Raw genomic sequence first — 17,490 nt, 5'->3', positions numbered from 1 at the left:
AACCAGCCAGATGGGAGAGAGTTTTATGACACACATGGACTTACACCCTAGCAACAAAAAAACCAAAGGGGAAAAAAAGCTCACATCTCCGTTGTCAGCACTGTGCCTGTAATTTTCCTTTGTTCTAAGGAATAAAAACTGAGACAGATGAAGGGCTAAACTTAATATACCTGAATTTTCATAATGTTGGGTGCTAGGGGCTGTCATTATTTGCTCAGAAAAAGATAACTGCTTGTCATTTTTGCCTAGAAGAAAGAATAGAATGAACCTTTTGAGAAACACATGTTTCGACAGTTTGAGAATGCTTTGTCTTCTGGACACATCAACATGTTTAGCAGAGTGATTACCCAGTCTAGAAAGCAAACACGAAGTGCATTATTTTGTTGTTGTTGTTGAAGACTTTTTTCCAGTCCTGGCATGGTGGCTCATGCCTGTAATCTCAGCATTTTGAAAAATCTGAGATGGGCAGATTGCTTGAACTCAGGAGTTCAAGACCAGCCTGGGCAACAGGGGATCTCACCATGTTGAAAAAATAAACAATTAGCTGGACATGCTGACGTGAGCCTGAAGTCCCAGCTACTCAGGAAGCTGAGGTCAGACGATCACTGGAGCCCAGGAGGTGAGGCTGCAGTGAGCTGTGATTGTGCCAGTGCACTCCAGCCTGGGTGACAGAGCAAGACCCTGTCTCAAAAAACATAAATAAAAAAAAAAAATCTTTCCTTATTTTTATGTTTTTTGTTTTCATTGCTTTTTTACTGCATTTTTTAATGCCCTCCCCTCCTTTTTTTTGAGATGGAGTCTTGCTCTATTGCCAGGCTGGAGTGCAGTGGCATGATCTCGGCTCACTGCAAACTTTGCTACTGATTCTCCTGCCTCAGCCTCTGGAGCAGCTGGGACTACAGGTGCACGCTACCATGCCTAGCTAATTTTTGCATTTTTAGGAGAGATGGGGTTTCATTATGGTGGCCAGGATGTTCTTGATCTCTTGACCTTATGATCTGCCTGCCTCGGCCTCCCAAAGTGCTAGGATTACAGATGTGTGCCACCCTGCCCGGCCTTACCCCCACTGTTTTTTGCATTGTTTTTTTTTTTTTTTTTTTTTTTTTTTTTTTTGAGACAGAGTTGCTCTCTTGTTGCCCAGGCTGGAGTGCAATGGCATGATCTCGTCTCACCACAACCTCCACCTCCCGGGTTCAAGCGATTCTCCTGCCTCAGCCTCCTGAGTAGCTGGGATTACAGGCATGCACCACCACACCCAGCTAATTCTGTATTGTTAGTAGAGATGGGGTTTTGCCATGTTGGCCAGGCTGGACTCGTACTCCTGATATCAGGTGATCCACCTGCCTCAGCCTCCCAAAGTGCTGGAATTACAGGCATGAGCCACTGCACCTGGCTTGCATTCATTTTAAATATCTCGATCCTGCCAAGTACTTCGTGGATGAGAAGGCTTGACAAAGTAGATTCTCAGTTGCTCAGTTCAAAGCACCAACATGCCACTTAGTCAAAGAATCTTAGGCAAGCCACACTCTGACACAGAAGGTGTTTAGATCAGCAGTCCCCAACCCTTTTGGCACCAGGGACGGGTTTTGTGGAAGACAATTTTTCCTCGGACGTGTTGGTTGGGGGTGATGGTTTCTGGATGAAACTGATCCACCTCAGATCATCAGGTATTAGGTTCTCACAAGGAGCATGTAGCCTAGATCCTTCGAAAGCGCAGTTCACAATAGGGTTTGCACTCCTATGAGAATCTAATGCCACTGCTGATCTGACAGGAGGCGGAGTTCAGGCGGGCATGCTCACTCACCCACCGCTCACCTCCTGTTTGGCCTGTTCCTTACAGGCTGCAGACCAGTACTGGTCCATGGCCTGGGGGTTGGGGCCCCTGGTTTAGGTGAACCCAAATGTCCTCTCAATCACTAAGATTCTCAATGTCTTCTTGAACTCTTGAGCTTTGGAGATCATTCTCGAAGTTTCTATAAATATAAGTGGAAATCAGCCACCTCCTTCAAACCAGTAATCATGTTTCTGTAATCCCCCAGAACCGAATCAGAAACTGCCAGGACACTAGGGCATTTACATGATAGCAAGAAGCCAAGTGCAGGCTTAATGTGTCCTTCCAAAGTCCACATTTCTTCTGCTAGCAATTTCTTAAATTGCCACAGAAATGGAAATGGATAAGAATTTTGGTTTGTCAACAAGATAAAAAGCTCACAGATAAAGTGAGTTATCTGCTTTTTGTTCCGACCAAAAGGTGACTTTACCAGAAAATATGCTGGACATCTAGGGAATTAATCTGGATGAGTGAGCTCAGCCTGACATAAAGGTATTTCAATGCCCTTCTTAGCAATGATGCTGAAATAGCAACAGCCTTAGTTTGCTTAGGCAATAATAGCTGCGGGGGGGGGTGGGGGGGGTGAGAAATGAGAAAATCAAAGCCATTCTGAGGTAGGAGGTAGCAATTAAGAGAATCTCCCTTTGAAGGGCTTACTTAAGTAAGTGATCAATCAGCCAATATCCATTTATTGCCTGCTAATCAAGACATCAGATCCGTATTCTCTGCCTTCCAGTAGCTTATGATTTAGGTAACAGCTATCACCTCTTCTCCAGATAAAGAACCCCAGTGACTGTACCGCTTTCTGACATTGCTCCTCAACCCTTAAAGCCACGTGTCCATGTGTCTTTGCAGTATTTGAGGTTTGGTTTTTCCGTTTTTTTTTATTTTTGAGGCAAGGTCTCACTCTGTCACCCAGGCTCCAGTGCAGTGGTGTAATCATGACTCACAGCAGCCTCAACCTCCCAGGCTTAAGTGATCCTCCCACCTCAGCCTCCCAAGTACACATTAACATGCCTAGATAATTGTTGTATGTTTTATAGAGATGGAGTCTTGCCATGTTGCCCAGGCTGGTCTCGAACTCCTGAGCTCAAGTGATCCACCTGCCTTGGCCTCCCAAAGTATTGGGATTATTAGCATGAGCCACTGTGCCTGGCTACATCTGATTTTTCAATCCACCCCGCTGTTGGCTTTAGCTGCCTGTGTCCTGGTGTATTTCTGGTGAATCATTTTTGTTCTTGGAATCCACTTCAGTGGCTGTTGTGTTTGCCTTTCCAACTTCATCACACATGTAAGCCCCAGTCCTGCGGAATTCTGCAGCCCCAGGCCTCTATGCTGCTGCGGCACCGAGGCTTCCCCGCCGACAGCCTCGAGGTCCCAGCTATTGGTTAGAGCTCCTCTGCAGCCTGTCCTGTCCTGGAACTTAACTCACAAATGTACCTTGACACGAAAAATGTGGTTTTGAGTCCCTTCATCTCACTGTCAGGTCATGCACCACTGGACATGCGCACTGTAGTTTCCAGAAGGTAGCTTGCTATTGTTTGGGCAAGAAGACCAGAGAAAGGGCAGTCCCTCCTTTGTTTTGGAACCTGCTTCCTCAGGGCTGCAGCTCAGGACTCAAGCCGAGGCCCTTCTTGAGTTAAAACTGTAGAGATAATATTATTAGAGATAAAAGCTTCCAGATGAAAGAGACATCAGCTTCCTCCAGAAGTGAAAAGTTTTCTCTGGAAGATGAGGCCATGGTGACAGGATGATACTCATTCTTTGATGCCTAGCCAGCAAGAGGACACAGTTTCCAAAAGTCAACATCTGTGTGGGGGTTGGGTGCACGAAGGGTAGCACTGAGTGATTATCAGGGGAGATGGAGTAGTTGAAATTTAAGTTCATCTTCTTTACCTCATCATCCACTTCCTTCTCAGCCCTGTTAGTGACACCGTCATAAGGCCCGTCGCCAGATTTGGAAAACCTCCCTTCACCCTAATAGAAAACCATTGAGCATATCTGTAAAATGTGACGCCTCGTTATCGCTCACGTAGACCAAGGCAATAGCTCCTTGACCCTGGAATTCCCAAACCCACCCTTGCCTTCCCCTTCTCACCCAAACACAGTGGCTTCCCTTTGCCTTAAGAAAGGAAGTTCACACTTCTTACTACAATAGTCCAACTTCCCCACTAAGTTCATCCCCCTCCTTCATCAGCATGTGCCCTGTGAAATATGGTGAGGAATGGCCAGATGTTATTCTTGATCTGATCTGATGTTGTAACTCTCGTGTTAATTTCTGTGCCTGGCACAGCAAGTGACTCCTTGCTTAAACAGACCCTGTGTTTCTCCCTGTGGCCTGAGCTCATGTTATTCCTGTGCCTAAACAGCCCTCCTGTCACCTCTTCTCTTCTCTCAAGCTGACCGCAAACATTTTTGCCATCCAGCGAGTCAGAACAATTCTCCTCCTTGTGTTACAACAATGGCGTTTAGTATCTTTCGTCTTGGATCTCATAGGGCTTCTTATGTGTCTGTCTTTTCTACTTGCTTACAAGCCTTTTGCATCCAGAGAAATGTAACACTCCTCCTTACGGTTGCCACAGTCATTGGTCAATACAAGTACTCAAGGAATGTTTCTTGGAATGAATCTGCCCAAACATGGAACCGGAAAGCCGGGTTCCAAAGCTTGATATTTACACATACACCTATTATACTATAGGCGCTTCTGAACACATGAGCATCACACATGCACGCCTATACCTGTGCACCTGCACACATTCATGTATACTTGTACTCACAATGCACACACACACGTGCTCCACAGGCAAACCTGTATACACATACACATGCAAACTCTGATACATTTGCACACATATATGTACGTTTGTTCATCTTCACATACATGCACACATATATGCCTGCTCATGCACACACACTTTACCATCTCCATGAAAGATCTCCAAGGATGTTTGGATGTGCAGTGGTGAGGGACTCAAGACCACAGTCCCAAAGGGAGCTAAGGCACCAGGGTAGGTAGGATTTGGAAGTAACTTATTTCCCACATCGGATGGTTCTTTCAGGAGGAAGGGGCTCTGTTTATATAACATCCAGCTCTGTCTCTGCCTCTGCTTGGAGAAGATGGAGTGATTTAGCTGATAGGAAATTTAGAGAGATCAAACCGGTGTGGTTGGCTCAGCCCCCCACTCTGGTTTCCTCCTTGAGAGCTAGCCTGCCATCAGAGGGCAGGAGTCAGGCTGCGCAGGAGCAGGGCAGGTCTAGGGTGGGAGGCTGCCATAGGCCAGGCTGCTGTGAGGGGTTCAGTATTGGGAGGTTTATTTGCTCACAGATACAAGCTACCTCTTCAATGTCAGCATAAGAAAATGGTATTAGAAGGCTGGGCACGGTGGCTCACGCCTGTAATCCAAGCACTTTGGAGGCCAAGGCTGGCGGATCATCTGAGGTTGGAGTTCAAGACCAGCCTGACCAACATGGTGAAACCCCATCTTTAAGGAAAAAAAAAAAAGAAAGTGGTATTATAGCCTCCACTTGTCATCTTTCTCACTTAGTTTCTATCTTTCTTTTCCTTCTTGAGACAGGGTCTTATTCTAGCACCCAAGCTGAATGCAGTGGCATGATCACAGCTCACTGCAGCCTCACCCTCCCAAGCTCAAGCAATCCTCCTCCCATGGCCTCTTGAGTAGCTGGAACTACAGCTGTGAACCACCACACTTGGCTAATTTTTTATTTTTTGTTGAGAAGAGGTCTCGCTATATTACCCAGGCTGGTCTCAAACTCCTTGGCCTCAAGCAGTCCTCTCACCTCAGCCTCCCAAAGTGCTGGGATTCCGGGTATGAGCCCCTGTGCCCAGACCTGCTTTGTTTCTTAATTGGTTCATAAATCGGGCAGTGAAGGGAACGTTGTCTGTTGGAATCCCTCAAAGACCCTAACAGAAGTGGAAAACCAAGGGCGGAACTTGGGTAAACTGCCACATCGCTACTTTGACCAGCAGCTTCAAATTCACATAAGGGAAAGAGGCTAAGGAAACTCCCTCTCTGTGTCAACTGGAAAGTTTACTTACTGCTTGTGATGTGTAAGACAACACTGTAGGTATCTGGTGGCTCCAAAATCATCTACGCTACTTCTTGGTATTCCCAGGACTTGGAATCTCATTGAACCAAAGGCCATATCCATATTGACCTCGTGTGTTGATCACTGGTTGTGCTGGCAAAATTCTTGCTCTGCTGACTTCATCTGCCAAGGGAGCTGGTTTCAAACCCTAGGATATTCCTTTTCCTCCCCTGGGCATGACATCATTATGTTGGTCACACCTCAACAGGCATCTCATTCCAGGAAGAACTGTGTTTTCTTCATTGTAATGAAATACTTATGAAGACGCGGCTACCAGCCCTGTGTTACAGCAGAACGCAGGAAACTAGGGGGAAATGGTTCCTCTCATTGTCTCACTGGTAAACTCCGTGCTGTATTCGGTTTCATTTTTCTTGAGCAGTGATTAGGGGTGAGGCAAACTTAGGGCCCATGAGAAAAGGTTAAAGCTGAGGAGCTTATCGTAGGGAGAAGGCTGAGAAGCAGGTTCACCATCGTGGAATCCAGTACCTTGGTAGTTATCTGACAGTTAGCGACCAGCTAGTGTTCATATCTGTGAAGGAAAGGAGAGAAAGTAGCCTTAGGCTGTGGCCGAGGGGCTCAGTCTTGGAATGGGAGCCATGGGGACTCAGGGGAACTGCCTTTTCTTGAGAGCTTGACAATTAGGGTCGATTTGAGTCTGCCTGGGACAGTTGACATTACTCTTCAAATAAGTCTCAGAAAAAAATAACAAACCCATGACACCAAAAACATTTAACCAAACCTATTCTCAGCAGAAGAGGGTTGTTTGTTTTTTTGTGTTTTTTGCTAATGGAAAATAGGATACTGGTGATCTACAGATTGTGATGATGTCACAGTTAATTAAATTATCACTGGTGGGATTTTATGTTTCTGACAATAGCTGGCAGGTTACTCTGTATCAAAATTGTTTCTGAAACAACTAGAAAGCTGAGACAAATATAAAAACATTTTTTAGGACATTGGAGAGCTACCAAGATACTGAGAATTTGCAATACCAAGATTAGAGCGTTTTCTCCAACTACAGTTAAAACTAAAAATAAATAGCAATAAGTTAAGGAGAAAAATCCCCATATGTTTGGAAGTTAAGCAATATGCTTATTATATCCATAGGTCAAAGCAGAAATCACAAGGAAAATTAGAAAAGATTTTGAATTAAGCCATTATTAAACTTCTACATTTCAAAATTTGTGGGATTTATTTAAAGCCAAGCTTAGAATAAAACTTATAACTTTAAAATTCAGATATTCAAAAAGAAAAAAGCGAAAGCCAGTGATCTAAGAATCTGTTTATAGCACATGCATGTTTATGGCAGCACAATTTGCAATTGCAAAAATGTGAAACCAGCCCAAGTGCCCATCAATCAACGAGTAAAGAAAATGTCATCACAATCAAACCTACCTTATATACACACACACACACATGCACGCACACCATGGAATACTTCTCAGCCATAAAAAGGAACCAAATAATGGCATTCACAGCAACCTGGATGGAATTGGAGACTTGGTTTTTTTTTTTTTTTTTTTTTTTTTTTTTTTTTGAGATGGGGTTTCTCCATGTTGGTCAGGCTGGTCTCAAACTCCTGACCTCAGGTGATTCACCTGCCTCGGCCTCCCAAAGTGCTGGGATTACAGGCGTGAACCACTGCATCCAGCCTGGAGACTATTATTCTAAGTGAAGTAACTCAGGAATGGAAAACCAAACATTGTATGTTCTCACTCATATGTGGGAACTAAGCTATGAGGAGGCAAAGGCATAACAGTAATCCATTGGATCTGGGGACTTGGAGGAAAGGGTCGGGGATGGTGAGGGATAAAAGACTACACCTGGGGTACGGTGTACACTGCTCAAATGATGAGTGCACCACCATGTCAGAAATCACCGCTAAAGAACTTATTTGTGTAACCTAACACCACCTGTTCCACAAAACTTATTGAAATAAAAAATTTTAAAAAGAATTTATCTAAATAATTTAGAAAATAATCAGAAAATTCCATCTAACTCTAAGAAGAAAGAAAAAAACAGCAGAAATTAGTAAAATAGAAAATAAATCTACAATCAATAAACCAACAGTACCAAAAGGTGGCACTTTGAAGATCAATAAAAGACAAGACCAATTAACATAGAGAAGACACGATATAAGAAATCAAAAAGGACATCACAATGAAACCTACATTTAAAAAAAAAAAAAGATATCATAGGAAACTTTATGCCCACAAATTTGAAAATTGTAATGAACAAATTTTTAAAAAAGAAAAATGGAAGCAGAGTTGAGAGAGGAGAAAAAAATGTTGTAGGAAAAACTGGGTCCTTGGCACAGTAGCAGGAAAGATGAGGCTCGCAGACATATAGAAGAGTAAGGAGTTTATTTGGTGAAAGAAAAAAACTCAGCAAAGCAAGAAGGATTCCTGTTAACAGAACCCGTCTCACAGAATGAATCCCAGGTTACCCCACAGGAGCAGAAGAGGCCAGGCTCCTCCCTGCTGCAAATGGTGCAAACTTTGCAATGCTCCACCCCATCCTCCCGGTGCTCAGGCCAGTGGGAGATTCTCTGGGGACCTTCCCGCTTATTTTCTTCCCGGATCTATCAATGTTATGTTATTGGCTTTGAAGATGGAAAAAGGGACCATGAGACAAGGAATATATGTGGCCTCTAGAAGCTTTAAAAGGCAAGAAATTGGATTCCCTTCTAAAGCCTCCAAAAGTAAAATAGTCCCTGCAGACCCCTTTTGGACTTCTGACGTCTAGAACCGTAGGATAACAAACGTGTGTTATTTTAAGCCACTAAATTTATGCTCCTTTTTTACAACAACAGTAGGAAATCAGCAGAAACTCCAAACTGGAAACAGCCCAAACGCCCATGTGAGTAGAAGGAATAAATAAATAGTGGTATATATCTCCATAATGGAAAGCCGTACCCCAATTGAACAACTATAGCTTCATGCAACGACATGATGAATTCTCATAAACATGAGTGTGAGCAAAAAAGCCAGATGTAAAAGAGTACACACCGTTTGATCCATTTATATGAAATGTAAAGGAAGTACTCTGCCCGCCGGGCCTACCTGGGCATCTGGTAGTCAGGAGATGTTCAGTCCTTGAAGTGAATTCAACCCGCTGGAGGCCCCAGTGGTGATGGCTCCTTGTCCTTCAGGAACCTGGCAGTACTGAGCCATCTGAATAAGATGATCTGAACAAGCACTGTTTGGAAATTCTTGTTTATATTAGGTTCTTGGTTTCTTTGGATACATCTATATTCAGAGGCAGTCCTCCATAAAACTCAACGATAGGATAATAGAAGGAAAGGCATTTCCTTTGATTACCTTTCAGAGGTGAATAATGGGCCAGCAAAGCTCACTGTTCAGCTTTCTTTCTAAACTGCCTAGCAGGAAGCAGGCCCAAGGGTGGGGTTAGCACTTCCTTATATAATAGAGGCCCTTTCAAGAAGGAATTTAAGGGAGTTTGGGCTGTTTTACAAGACTTAAGTCCTAAGCACAATTTCATAGAAGGTTGTAACTGATGGCTGTGCAAATGAAAGGTTTTGAAACGGATCCTCCCTCAGGGAAGGCAGGGCCTCTGCTCCTGCCCAGGGACCAGAGCCAAGGGACAGGCGAAACCACTGCCTGCCTGGATGGGTACATTCCACTGAGTGCCCACATCTGAAGGAAACAAGGTGATTAATCTGTGTGTTCAGTCCCAAACTATTTTACAGAAAAGTAAATCTGGGGCTGGCACAGTGCCTCACAACTATAATCCCACCGTTTTGGGAGGCTGAGGCAGGTGAATCTCCTGAGCTTGGGAGTTTGAGACCAGCCTGGGCAACATGGAGAAACCTGTGTGTACCAGAAATACAACAAAGTAGCTGGATGTGGTGGTGCACATCTGTGGTCCCAACTACTCAGGAGGTGAAGGTGGAGGGATTGCCCAGACCTTGGAGGCAAAGGTTGAAGGGAGCTGAGCTTGCACCACAGCACTGCCGCCTGGGTGAAAGAGTGAGCCCCTATCTATCTTAAAAAAAAAGAAAGAAATTGGAGAATTAAAGTCACTGGGCAATGTAGACTTTCTCACAACTTCCACATGTAAGAACTGGCCAAGTCTATAAAATCCATGCTCACCTGATGCAGGGTGTGGGTTCCCACCAATCAGCCTCACCCATTTAACGCAGCTGCTCCCTGACTTAACTATGGGGCTACATCCTGATAAACCCAGCCTTAGTCAAAATACTGTAAGTTGAAAATCCATTTACTGTCATGACAAACCCATTGTAAGGTCAAAAAAATCTTAAATCAAGCCATGGTAATGACAGAGACAGGAGAGAGAAAAATTCTGGGCAGAAAAGGGTGGGGTCCCTGGTGAAAGCCCCACCTTCAAGCCTGGAACTGTGGTCCAAAGTCAGAACTTTACATCCTGTTTTCCTGTTCCAATATTGCCTCTTCCAAATTCACCCCTGGCCCGCCCTGTCCCCCATTCTGTACCCATAAAAACCCCAGGCTCCACTGGCAGAGGGCAGAGAAGGAGAGAAGAGAATCAGCAGCTGAATGTTGAGAGAAGCAGCTTGACTTCAGAGAGATGGCTTGACACTGGGACTTCAGAGAGGAGTCCAGCCACAGAAGGCCAGACGTCGGGGAAGATTACCTTCCCACTCCATCCTCTTTTCAGCTCCCCTTTCCTGCTAAGAACCACTTCCACTGGCAATAAAATCCCCCGCATTTACTATCCTTCAATTCATTTGTGCAACCTGATTTTTCCTGGACACCGGACAGGAGCTTGGGATACAGAAAGCTGTCACACTGACCCTCTCCCCTCGTGAAAAGGCAGAGAGTCCATTGAGCTGTTAAACACTTACGCCATCTCCAGACAGCAAAGCCAAAAGTGCTGCCTGTAATACATGCCCTCTGGGGCTTCAAGGGTCGCGGGTACTATCCCCCACAAGATGCTGCCACACAGCGTGCATGTAGTTTTGCATCTGCCAGCACTCAAAAGCATTCACTCCAGCTCCTGCACCCACTCACCTGTGTGCTCCTCTTCCCACGATGGGTTGACAGCTGTGGGCTGAGTAGGTGAGGTACCCCTGTCATGAGGCCCATGAAAGGGTCAGGGAAAATTTCCATTTTCAGTAAGTTGGGACCATCTGGACTGCTTTTTCACAACCGGGCTGCCAACATCCTCTTCTCAGAGTGCCCTCTCTGCTGCCTTTCTTCTCTCTTTCCCAGGCCTGATTTATTCTGGATGGTTCAAGTTCCACCTGAGTGCAATGTTCTCTAGCGTGGTCTATTGGGAGGTGGAGGCAGGAGGATCTCTTGAGGCCAATAGTTCAAGACCAGCCTGTGCAACAATAGTGAGACTCCTTCTCTACAAGAAATAAAAATAAATTAGCAGGATGTGGTAGTGAGCACCTGCAGTCCCAGCTACTCGAGAGGCTGAAGCAGAAGGATTACTTGAGCCCAGGAGTTCAAGGCTGCAATGAGCTACGATTGCACCACTGCACTCCAACCTGGGTGACAGAGAGACCCTGTCTCTAAAAAAACAAAAACCAAAAAATAAATACATATATAAATACATAAAAACTGGGCCAGGCACAGTGGTGCACGCCTGTAGTCCCAGTGTGCACCACGTGGGAGGCTGAAGTGGAAGGATCATCTGAGGTCAGAAGTTCAAGACCAGCCTAACATGGTGAAAACTGTCTCTACTAAACACAAAAAATTAGCTGGGCTTGGTGGTGCGTGCCTGTAATCCCAGCTACTCAGAAGGCTGAGGCAGGAGAACCACTTGAACCTAGGAGGCGGAGGTTGCAGTGAGCTGAGATCACGCCATTGCACTCTATCCTGGGCAACAAGAGTGAAACTCCATCTCAAAAAATAAAAGTAGAGTGTCTGGATGTTTCTCCTGGAGATTAATTCACTTTCTTCCCTACTTATGCAGTCATCTCATAGAAAGTCATGTTGTTGCAGAAAGACTACAGATTTACCTGCTTTTCAAAATTTGTTGGTGCTGGTTCCAGAGAAAACTCTGGCTACAGAAATATCTGACTACAGATTTATCTGCTTTTCAAGATTCGTTGGTGGGAACTTCAGAGAAAACTCTGGCTCCCATTACGGTCTGGGCTAGAATGATCAACCCAGATCGTAATGGGAGCCAGAGTTTTCTCTGGAATTCTCATTCCCCTCATTATTGGAGTCTCCGTCCCATATTTTGGATCTTAAGCTCTTTCCCAAACAAAATCCTTCTCAAGACAAAATCTGGAACCAACTCATCCCAAGTGTAAGTGACTGTCAACAGCTATCAGCTCAGCTCGTTCCCTCTGCCATTTTGAAAGAGGCAGAGTCTGAAAGCAAAGGCCTCATGCAACAAAATTAGAGAACAGGGATATGATTTGCTTTTAGGGAATAGTAAACAAGAAATAGCGAGAGTTTGTTGCTCAAAGAAGCTTTCCTGGTGCCCCAGAAATCACATAAAATAATCAAATGACAGTGTGTAATGTTCCCTGCATCCCTATTTTAATATCTCAGAATTGGCAAATGGGGATTTAAAACAATAACGACTGTTGATTCATTAGCTGATTCAATTCCAGTTTCCAGATATTATAAGACCTCCCTCAACCTTCAATAAAACAACAAGCTATTTAAATCCCCATGTTACCAAAACATCATATCTTTCCTTATGAGGAAAAAATACACTTACAATGGAAAGGATAGGTTTCTTTTTCTTCTTCAATCCTTTAAAGTGTCTGTCACAGTGAGCTGAACATTATAAGCATTCAATGACTTTACTGGATAAACATCAGAGTTTTACCTAATAATGCATTCCCAGAGATAACTTTGATGTCAGTCTTAACAGTGTAATAATACACTTAACACTGTATTATTTGTTATTTATTTTTGAGATGAAGTTTCACACTGTTTCACAGGCTGGAGTGCAATGGCGCAATCTCAGCTTACTGAAATCTACACCTCCTTGGGTTCATCCAATTCTCCTGCCTCAGCATCCAATGTAGCTGGAGTTACAGGCATGTACCACTGGCCAGCTAAGTTTTATGTTTTTAGTAGAGACGGGGTTTTGCCATGTTGGCCAAGCTGGTCTCAAACTCTTGACCTCAAGTGATCCACCTGCCTTGGCTTCCCAAAGCGCTGGGATTACAGGCATGAGCCACCATGCCCAGCCAACAGTGTATCATTATTATTACTATTATTATTATTTTTGAGACAGAGTCTTGCTTTGTCACCAGGCGCCAGGCTGGAGTACAGTGACGTGATCTCGGCTCACTACAACGTCTGCCTCCCGGGTTCAAGCAATTCTCCTGCTTCAGCCTCCCAAGTACCTGGGACTACAGGCACACACCACCACGCCCAGCTAACATTTGTATTTTTTAGGAGAGATGGTGTTTCACCATGTTGGCCAGGATGGTTTCAATCTCTTGACCTCATGATTCACCCACCTTGACATCCCAAAGTGCTGGGATTACAGGTGTGAGCCACCATGCCTGGCCAACAGTATATTATTAATAACACACATCAGTTGAAATTTCATACAGTCTCATCTATATATTTACCTTAAGTGGGAAAAGAATGTTTTAGAAAGAAAATATTCACCATTTTCAACTAAAATTTTGAATATTTTCTTAGAAAACCAAAAAATGCCTATTTATCTAGACCTAAGATTCAATATATTGGACACCAACATATATATGCATATATATATATATATATGTATTTGTATTTATGACTAGTCTTCCAAAATCATGTTCAACTTTATTCTTAAATTGACTTCTGTCAGCAATGTTTTCCAATTTCTTATTTTTAGCAGTATTATTTCTTTTTCTTGTTTTGAAAATTTTAATGATGATCATACGAATAACTATTTGTACCTGGATCCCCAGTGCTTTCCTTAGCTTTTCAAAGTCTTCACATATAGTGTTATTGATTTCACCCTCACACATATCCATGAAATAGCAAGAGGGAAAAAGAGCTGAATATTTATCAGAAAACAGCAAAGTACACCAGCTGCTCTTCCAAAAGACCTAGTTTGGTGACGAGGGGTGGAAAACAGGGTGAGAAATGTTCTGGTAGGGAGGAGTAATGAGGACGGCCACTAGGTTACTCTTTTCCCTAATGGAGAAAATTTTAAAATTCATATCGTTCTTCAATCAAATACCCATTTGTTTCTTGAGCCAAATGTGATTTTTTTTTTTTTTTTAAAGATGGGGTTTCACCATGATGGCTAGGCTGGTCTTGAACTTCTGACCTCAGGTGATCCACCCGCCTTGGCCTCCCCAAGTGCTAGGATCACAGGTGTGAGCCACCACACCCGGCCAAGCCAAATGTGATTTTAAGCAAAGTACTTAAAAGATGGAACAGGGCCGGGCAGATCCCACCACCTTGGGAGGCTGAGGTGGGCAGATTACTTGAGGCCAGGAGTTTGAGATCAGCCTGGCCAATATGGTGAAAACTCATTTCTACAAAAATTAGCTGGGCATGGTAGTATGCACCTGTGATCCCAGCTACTCGGGAGGCTGAGGCACCAGGAGACTCACTTGAACCTGGAAGAGAGAGGTTGCAGTGAGTCGAGATATTGCCACTACACTCCAGCCTGAGCAACAGAGCAAGATCCTGCCTCCAAAAGAGAGAGAGAGAGAGAGAGAGAGAGAGAGAGAAAGAGATGGAGCAATCACAGCCCAAAGGTGAACATTTTGTCAAATACGGAGCGTCCCTGGTTTCTTGCTAACGCTTGGGAAATCCCCTGGCTTTGCGTTTCTGTGGACTCTCACCATCCATTCTCTCCCTTCCTTCTAATACCTCCCTTTTCAGCATTGTAGAGTTGGGCCAGTTACAATGGAGATTTGTATATATCTCCAGAAAAGTCAATCTGCAAGGAAAAATTCACCATACGGTATTTTGAAAGCTGCGTAGGAGCAGAAAACACATCACCGCAGGCTTGCATAAACTGTGCCTAAATTTTGGCAGATTGTAAGTGAATGTGAATATAACACTCCTGAGTTATATATTGGGTGTGGCCCTCAGAAAATCCCATCAGAGCACACTGGCATTTAATAGACCATTTCCTCTGTGGTTATGGGACATCCTGACAATTTACTGTAGAAATCTACCATGTAAACTGGTAATATCCCTTAGCAGTTTAGCTGTGGTGTCAATAATGATTAAAACGTTTATCCCCTTTCACATAATAATCTCACTCAAGGCGGGCATGGCGGCTCACGCCTGTAATCTCAACACTTTGGGAGGCTGAGGCAGGAGGATTACTTGAGCCTAGGAGTTCAGGACCAGCCTGAGCAACATAACAAGACCTTGTCTCTACAAAAAAAAAAAAAAAAAAAAAAAAATTAGCTAGGCATAGTGACACATGCCTCAGCTCCTCTGGAGGCTGAGGTAGAAGGATTGCTTGAGTCCAAGAGGCTGAGTCTCCATCGAGCTGCGATTGTGCCAATGTGCTCCAACCTGGGAGACAGAGTGAGACCTTGTCTCTAAAATAGTAATAATAATAATAATAATAACAACAACAATAAAATAATAATCTTGCTCAGTCTTGGCAATTGATCCTAATAAATATTTTTTATCAATGTATTTAAAGATGTTTATTGCAGTGGAATCTGTAAGAAGGGATAAGTATGAAAAAGGGATACATAAATTATTCAATATTAGTTGAATAGCTATGTAAATTATAGCATGATATACATCCTGTAGAATGTTATGCTGCAATTGAAAAGTTGCAATTATGTAACAACATAGGAGAATGTCGATAATATAATATTAAGTGGAAACAGCAGAATATAAAATTGTACGTGCCCTCTGATTAAGAAAATGTAAAAAATACCAATGTCTGAAGAGCAGAGCCTGGAAGGGACTGAAGAAAATCAGAACAGATATATTCAAATGCTGCAGTAGAGGTGTGTGGGGGGTTCTTTCAAAAGTTCCTTTTGGTTGAGCTCAGTGGCTCACACCTGTAATTGCAGCACTTCAGGAGGCCAGGGCGGGCGGATCACCTGACATCAGGAGTTCAAGACCAGCCCGGCCAACATGGTGAAACCCCATCTCTACTAAAAATACAAAAATTGGCCAGGCATGGTGGTGCATATCTGGAGTCCCAGCTTTTTGGGAGGCTGAAGCGGAAGAATCGCTTGAACCCAGGAGGCAGAGTTTCCAGTGAGTCAAGATCATGCTACTGCACTCCAGCCTGGGCAACAGACTGAGACTTCATCTCAAAAGAAAAATAAAATAAAATAAAAAGATACTTTTGTGTTATTTTAATAGAGGTTTCATAATGGGTAGAAATAAAAAGTGCAGTAGTGGCATTAATATGAGGAGTGAAAATAAGATGACAGAGTGTCAGTCTCAGAAATTTTTGGTTTGAGTCAATTTTGTGACACAATTAACTATAATGCCATTTAAATGCCATTTATCACAGAGGATTCTCCAAAGCTTTAGAGGTGAAGGACATAGTTTAATTTGTTTGGTTGTGGGCGAGGGTGGGGGGTGTTTGTGTTTTGAGACAGGATCTTGCTCTGTTGCCCAGGCTGGAGTGTAGTAGAGCCACCACCATTCACTGTAGCCTCAGTCTCCTGGGATCAAGCAGTCTGCCTACCTCTGCCTCCTGAAAGGTTGGGACCACAGGCATGTACCACTATACCACAGGCATGTACCACTATACCAGCTAATTTTTTATATTTTATTTTTTTGTAGAGATGAGGTCTCACTATATTACCCAGGCTAAGGACATAGTTAATTATTTAGTGGATATGGATGAGGGGTGAACTTACCAGCATTCATTCAAAAGTGGTTTTTGTTTTTGTTTTTTTTTTTTAAGAGACAGGGTCTCTCTATGTTGCCCAGGCTGAAGTGCAATGGCTCTTCACAGGTGTGCTTCCACTACTGATCAGCATGGGAGTTATGACCTGCTCTGTTTCTGAGCCCTGCTGATTCGCCCTTCTTTAGGCAACCTGGTGGTCCTCCACCCCAATGAGGTCACCATATTGATGCCAAACTTAGTGTGGACACTCAGTTGGTAGAGCACACTATAGCCATAACTCCTAGACTTAAGAGATCCTCCTACCTCAGCCTCCCAAATAGGTGGAACTATAGGCATACCACATCACATCCACTGAAGTGCTTTAATAAACATACGCCATCATATTCTTTTCTCTCAAGACACTATTTATAGTGACCTTTATGCTATGCTGGGGTTCAACACAGTACTACTGTATTTTTTTTTTTTTTTTTTGAGATGGAGTATTGCTCTGTTGCCCAGGCTTGAGTGCAATGGCAGAATCTCAGCTCACTGCAGCCTCCAATTTCCAGGTTCAAGCAATTCTCTTGCCCTCAACCTCCACAGTAGCTGGGACTACAGACACACGGTACCATGCCTGGCTAATTGTTTGTACTTTTAGTAGAGATGGTGTTTTACCATCTTGGCCAGGCTGGTCTCAAACTTCTGACCTCAGATGATCCACCCACCTTGGCCTCCCAAAATGCTGTGATTACAGACACGAGCCACTGTGCCCAGCCTATGGTAGCTTTTAAAATCCTTTCACTACCAGCAAGTTC

At 43.8% G+C, this 17,490-nt stretch overlaps 1 long non-coding RNA gene across 5 annotated transcripts in view; it reads left to right on the top strand.

The window, feature by feature from the left end:
- Nucleotides 1-17,490, top strand: part of LOC104651077 (uncharacterized) — a 94,442-nt gene that overhangs the window by 17,357 nt on the left and 59,595 nt on the right. The gene's annotated exons all lie outside the window — the stretch shown is intronic.

This window comes from Saimiri boliviensis, chromosome 13 (assembly GCF_048565385.1).
Source record: "Saimiri boliviensis isolate mSaiBol1 chromosome 13, mSaiBol1.pri, whole genome shotgun sequence".
NCBI lineage: Eukaryota > Metazoa > Chordata > Mammalia > Primates > Cebidae > Saimiri > Saimiri boliviensis.
Note: the sequence above shows the minus strand (reverse complement) of the source record. Positions and strands in the feature narration are given on the sequence as shown.